Raw genomic sequence first — 6,387 nt, forward strand, 5'->3', positions numbered from 1 at the left:
GTTGGGTACAGCAGGAAATCGTACAGCGCCATCCGTGTGCAGTAAAATAACATATTCCGGACACTGATGGGGCTGCCGCGTTCCTGCAGTTCGCGGCACCTCCACCTCCACCATGTTCGCGGAAGCCAGAATCCCTGACTTCTTCGCAGTGGTACGCGCGTGTAGCTTCTTTTTGGGAGGGAATGCGCCGCTCGCAAAACACCATTCTCATGTCGGTGTATCGCAACATTAGTTGTAATATGTTTAGGCACTGGCTTTCCGTGCACCAAAACGGGAACAAAAAATAGTGTAATACTATTTTAATTGTTCAACTTTTATTTTGTTTCTATTTAAGTATTTCTTTGGCTTTGTAACTTTAAAACTGTATTTTGATATGGGTGTACAACTGTACGTGTTGCCTGAAATAAAACTTTATTTATTTTATTTTATTTTCAACGCAGCCCAGTACGGGGCCGTCCAGCTTCATTGTATACTAATTAGTGTCCGACCGAAACATGTTTTTTCGCCGAAACCGAAATCGAAACCGAATGTTCGGCTTTGGCTCTAGTTTCGGCCGAAACCGAAACCGAAACCGAAACTTTTGTAGACTTGTTAAAATCGTTGAAAAAATGTCATAAAACCGCTTTTACACACATATTATGGCGCTGTCAACACCCAATGTCCTTGAAATTGATGTTACTTAAGCAGTTTTTTAAGAAAATTACTAGAGTTAAACCAAGATAATTCTGCAACGATTTTGATAACACACGCAGTGCAAGTGTTATTTTAAACGTCAAAACTTCTATGAAATTATGACGTATAAATAACATTTGCACTAATAGTTGCACTGCGTATGCTATCAAAATCATGGAAGAATTTTCTTGGTCTAACTCTATTCATTCACCAGTCAAGCTAACATGTAGATACATGGTCAACAAAAAAACGCGAGCGCAGCGAGCGCGAAATTTTTTGTTAACAATATCGCAAGGCCGGGTACCGATCTTCACCTGGGCATAAAAGTCCGAAGTGCCCCAGTGAGGCGAACTTTCATGCGAAGTCAAAGCCGTGCTTCAGGCTTCAGGATAAGTAGTTGAGCACAGACTCCAAACATTGTCCATTGTATTAAAAAGCGAGACCACTGGCCGAGCATGGCGCAGCGAGGCCAAAGGCTAAGCTGAAGTATAGGACATGTGGAACACAAACCAATGGTAATATGAGGTAAAAAGTGAGGCTAACGTCGAGCATTTTTCTTCGTTTTAATCAATAGTCAACTGTTCAGCCTCGCAAAATATTAACTATTGAGAAAATCAACTTTGCGGCACTAGTTGAGCGTAGCCTTTAGCCTCGCTTAAAATTTGCCATTAGAGGTAGATAAGAAAATGACTGAATAAGTGAGTGAATAAGAGCGAAAAAGACATCGTTCGACTCGGGCCGAACTGATACTCTGACAACGGCTACGTGCGACAGTGCTATCTCATTCACTCCGATACAATTAGACAGTGTGCGCGTTATAGGTGTTGACAGTCTCTTAAAACTGCGTCGACCGTCCAATGGCGCCCTCATTAGCGTGTTTTATAATAAACCAATTAATTTCTGTACCTATACATGAATCAGTATATGCAGGTATTAATATTGTTGTCCTACTTATTCCCTAACTTTTGGTCTTTGTCCGAAGTACTATTTCGTAAGTTTCGGCCCGGCCGAAAGATTCGGCCGTTTTTTGGCCGAAACCGAAACTACAGCCGAAACATGATTTTTTGGCCGAAACTGGCCGAAACCGAAACCGAAACCGAACCTTCGGTCGGACACTAATACTAATTTGCTATTGGTACACTAAAATACACTAATAGTTATTTGTTTTACAAGGGGGCAAAGTTGTTGTTTAACCGCTCGTGTTAATATTGATACCCGAGTAAGCGAAAGATTCCAAAATTGGATTCGAGAAATGGAATCTTGAGCGTTGCGAGGGTTTCAAAGCACGAGGGTTAAACAAAATTTGCCCCCGAGTGAAACATAAAATTTTTGACCACACCAACCCGAAGCAAATATTAAATGTAAAATATCATTTAAACAAAATCAAATCCAAATGAATGTTATTAAATATTTATCATCATTTAAAAGTTAATTCTACCAGCAAACATAAGAAAACAACTAAAAATTTGCATTTGATTACTTTGCCTCACATGTGAATAAAATGCAACTTTGCTATCAGTTTTTGAAGTGCAAAGTAAGCCTTTCCGAGCTGGTGTGGTGAAAATTGCTTTTTTTTACTTGGACTGCTATACTTTTATAACTAACACGGGACTTAATCGCGTAATACTTACGTTTATTTATGGCCTGACGTTTCGAACGTGACGTTACGCGATTAAGTCCCGTGTTATTTATAAAAGTATGAGTGAAAATCATGTTAGTTTTAATCAATGTATGGATTGCTATTACATTTCTGCGGCAAAGACGATAGGTTACTGATGATATATTGTGGTGTGGGACGTAAAGACAAACACTTATCTTTCGAGTATAAGTTTATTCTGGTAGGTACATGTTGCCTATGATCACACACACGTACACGTGAGAGAGTGTGTGTGTGTCATATATGGTGCACACTACACTTCCCTTCCAAAAGAAATAAAAAAGATAAGTTTAGAAAAATATCTTTTTTTTCATCATATATATCTATAGATGCTATAGCAAGAGTATAATAATAGTAAATAGTTACACGGTTTTACAATTTATCACTAAAATACGCAAAAAATAAGATAAATATCTAAGAAATATCAATATTGAATGTACCTAACCTTTTTACGTTTAAGTTTTTAGATTGGTTTTAGTAAGAAAAATTATTAGGCAAAAAAAACCTTATAATATTTTTCAAACTCGAAGCTAGGGTAGGGATGTCAGGTGTCATCTCCATATAATGTATAACCTAAAAACGCCAAATCTCGCAAAATTATATTGAAATGACAGATGTCATCCTACCCTTCGAGTTTGAAAAATATTTTTAGTCGTAAAACAAAGTAGAATATTAATACATATATGAAATTCTTGACAAATAATAATAGTTATTTTTTTTACAAGGGGGCAAAGTTGTTGTTTAACCGCTCGTGCTAATATTGATACCCGAGCAAGCGAAAGATTCCAAAATTGGAATCTTGAGCGTTGCGAGGGTTTCAGAGTACGAGGGTTAAACAAAATTTTACACCACACCAACCCGAAGCAAATATTAAATGTAAAATATCAAACAAAATCAATCAAATCAAAACCAAATGAATGTTATTAAATATTTATCATCCAAAATCCTCATTTAAAAGTCAATTCTACCAGCAAACATAAGAAAACAACTAAAAATTTGCATTTGATTACTTTGCCTCACATGTGAATAAAATGCAACTTTGCAATCAGTTTTTTAAGTGCAAAGTAAGCCTTTCCGAGCTGGTGTGGTGAAAACACATTTGCAGCACGCTTTGGTGACCAAACGAAATTACAAAGTAGGTACAAAACACAGTTATATACTAGTTATAAGAAAAATAAAAATAAATTATAGTATAAGTACCTACCTAATAAAATTAATAAAGTGCGTAAAAATATTCCCCGGAGAGTGAAATATAGAATACAATTACGAAAATCAAACAAGTGACTGTAAATGTGACATAAAAATGGACTTTAAAAAATAAGAAAAAAACTGATGCTCTTAGCCAAGGCACGAGGTCCAGTCCAGTATATCACAGTGGCCGTGAAAAAAGTGATAAACAGATATTAATTATATTTTAAGTTACTTTCTGTTTTTAAAGGTATTAATCTTACTTTTTATTTTCTAGTTGTGTGTGACAACGGTTTAAATGTAGATACCTAAGTATTGATAGAATTTCGCTAGATGCCGCTAGATGACGAAACACAATTTTATCATATAGGGTACACACAACAGATGTGCGGTTGAGCTAACCGGTGATTTCCTCGGCGACTTCCTCGTCTTCGTCGGAGTCCAGCGCTGGGACCAGAGCGGGCTCCTCGGGCACTTGGGGCGCCTCGGGCACTTTGCGCGCCTCAGCCACTATGTGCTCTTCGCCAAATTTCTCGTAAAAGATCTCCGGCGGCGCCTGCAGCATTTCATTATGTCAAAGATAATCTCAAGCAATTCATGTATTATAACCAGAGATCGGACAGATTGGCGTCATTGCTCGCAATAATGTGGATATGACTCCAAATTTGATTAAATAATTAATCATTTAATTATTTTAAATTTTTTTTCCTGAGATTTAATTTTGTTCCCTATAGTCAATAAATAGGACTTAAATATATTTTTGATATAAAAAAATGAGTACCTACAGAAAATTTGGAAAACGTACTGATTATTTTCTTTAATAAATTTACATTATAAGAAATCTTTGTGTTATTTATTGATTAGGAATCAAAATTAAGCCTCAGGTAAGAAATTAATTAAATGATTAATTATTTAATCAATTTTGGAGTTATGTCCACATTATTGCGAGTAATGACGCAAATTTGTCCGATCTCTGATAATAACAATAACTCAGCCAATACCACAGAATAAATAATAGTACCGTACAGAAATAACACTTCCTACAAAACCGAAGTTTGACAGCGATTCAGAGACGAATCATGCTATCCCTTCCTAATGTATGGCACTATCCCTTTAGGGTTGTCAAAATTCAAGTCATTATCTTATCTGTGGTCGTGCACGCAAAAAGAAGTCAAGTGGTGCCAACCCTAATAATTGCTCGGAGTAATGCTGAGCCGAATGGAGCCGAGTTTGGAGTCGAAGTCAAGAGTGTCTCCCCTCCACTCCCCTCCACTGCCAATATATATATATTATATATATGCCCCAACGCTTGCCACAGGCTCAGATTCAAGGGCGAGAGGGATTGGATTATAGTCCTACCCCAAAGCGAGTTGTCACATAAACCTTTGAATTTCTTCCTCATGAACAAATAGCCTTCGCTACATAGAAATTTACGACTGCACTGGCTTTATTTAGTAATCGTGTTTACCTACACCCTGGAACACAAAGGCTAACCTTTGTACTCCTTTGGATATGCGATTATTGATTAACAATGTACATAGGATACATACCCTTGCAAAGGAGATTCTGGGAACGTTAGTAATCGACGGAATACTATCATCAGTTTCATCTTTATCTGAGCGTAAGGAATCTACCATGCCACTTGAATACGGTGTTCGTGGCACACCACGGCGACCTACAAACGAACATTTTGAAATAATGAATTAATAGGTAGCGATGTTTTTAAGTCCACACTACACGGCTAGCAATCAAGCTGCGGATTGTCCCAGGTCACGCTGATATTGGACAGGGTGCAATATAATTTGCTTGCCATACAGCCATGTTGTCTCGTTGCCGGCTGTGTTGTAGGGTCAAACAGATCACTGTGTTATGTCTTTCCTGTAGACATACACAAGAGTTAAGGGCTGTAAAGGTTAATTTTCTTATTTAACCCTTATCCACGTGAAAAGGTCCTCCTTTTATTTAGAGAACTATGATAAAATCATTACTTACATGCCCACAAGCTGTTAACTATTGCCCACAGGAGAGAAAACTAGTGTGTTATCGCGAACAGCACATTTTTCTCTCCTGTGGGCTATAGTTAACAGCTTGTGGGCATGTAAGCAATGATTTTATCATAGTTCTCTAAATAAAAGGAGGACCTTTTCACGTGGATAAGGGTTAAATAAGAAAATTAACCTTTATAGCCCTTAACTCTTGTGTATGTCTACAGGAAAGACATAACACAGTGATCTGTTTGACCCTGTAAGGGATTTACTTGTATATTAAGACTTAAGATACTTAAGAAGAGGGAAAGTTAGAAACTTAAGATCGTGAAGATTCTCATCGCATAGCAGAACTTACACACAATTTCAGATCACTCAAATAACGCGCTCAAACACTTGAGAAGTGAACTGAGTCGCATGAGCATTCCTTCGGGTCTGCTAGTTACTGACGTCCACTTCTTACTACATCCCACGCTCTTAGATTCAACAGTCTCAGCACCCTACTAAAAAGCTGTGGAAGCACTCGGTCTGTTCGTCATAGTTTTTACGAAAGCGACGTCCTGCCATCTGACCTTCCAACCCAGAGGGGAGACTAGGCCTCATTGGGATTAGTCCGGTTTTCTCACGATGTTTTCTTTCACCGAAACGCAACTGGTAAATATCAAATGATATTTCGTACATAAGTTCTGAAAAACTCATTGGTACGAGCGGGGGTTTGAACCCGCGACCTCCGGATTGGAAGTCGCACGCTCTTACCGCTAGGCCACCAGCGCTGCATACATACCATGCACATACACATTAGGCGACATAAGCATGCATGTGGCATCAGAACTTCATAAGGCAAACCAAGGTTGGAGACGTTGGAGTCCACTTTTAACATCTTGC

This window comes from Cydia splendana, chromosome 17, assembly GCF_910591565.1.
Source record: "Cydia splendana chromosome 17, ilCydSple1.2, whole genome shotgun sequence".
NCBI lineage: Eukaryota > Metazoa > Arthropoda > Insecta > Lepidoptera > Tortricidae > Cydia > Cydia splendana.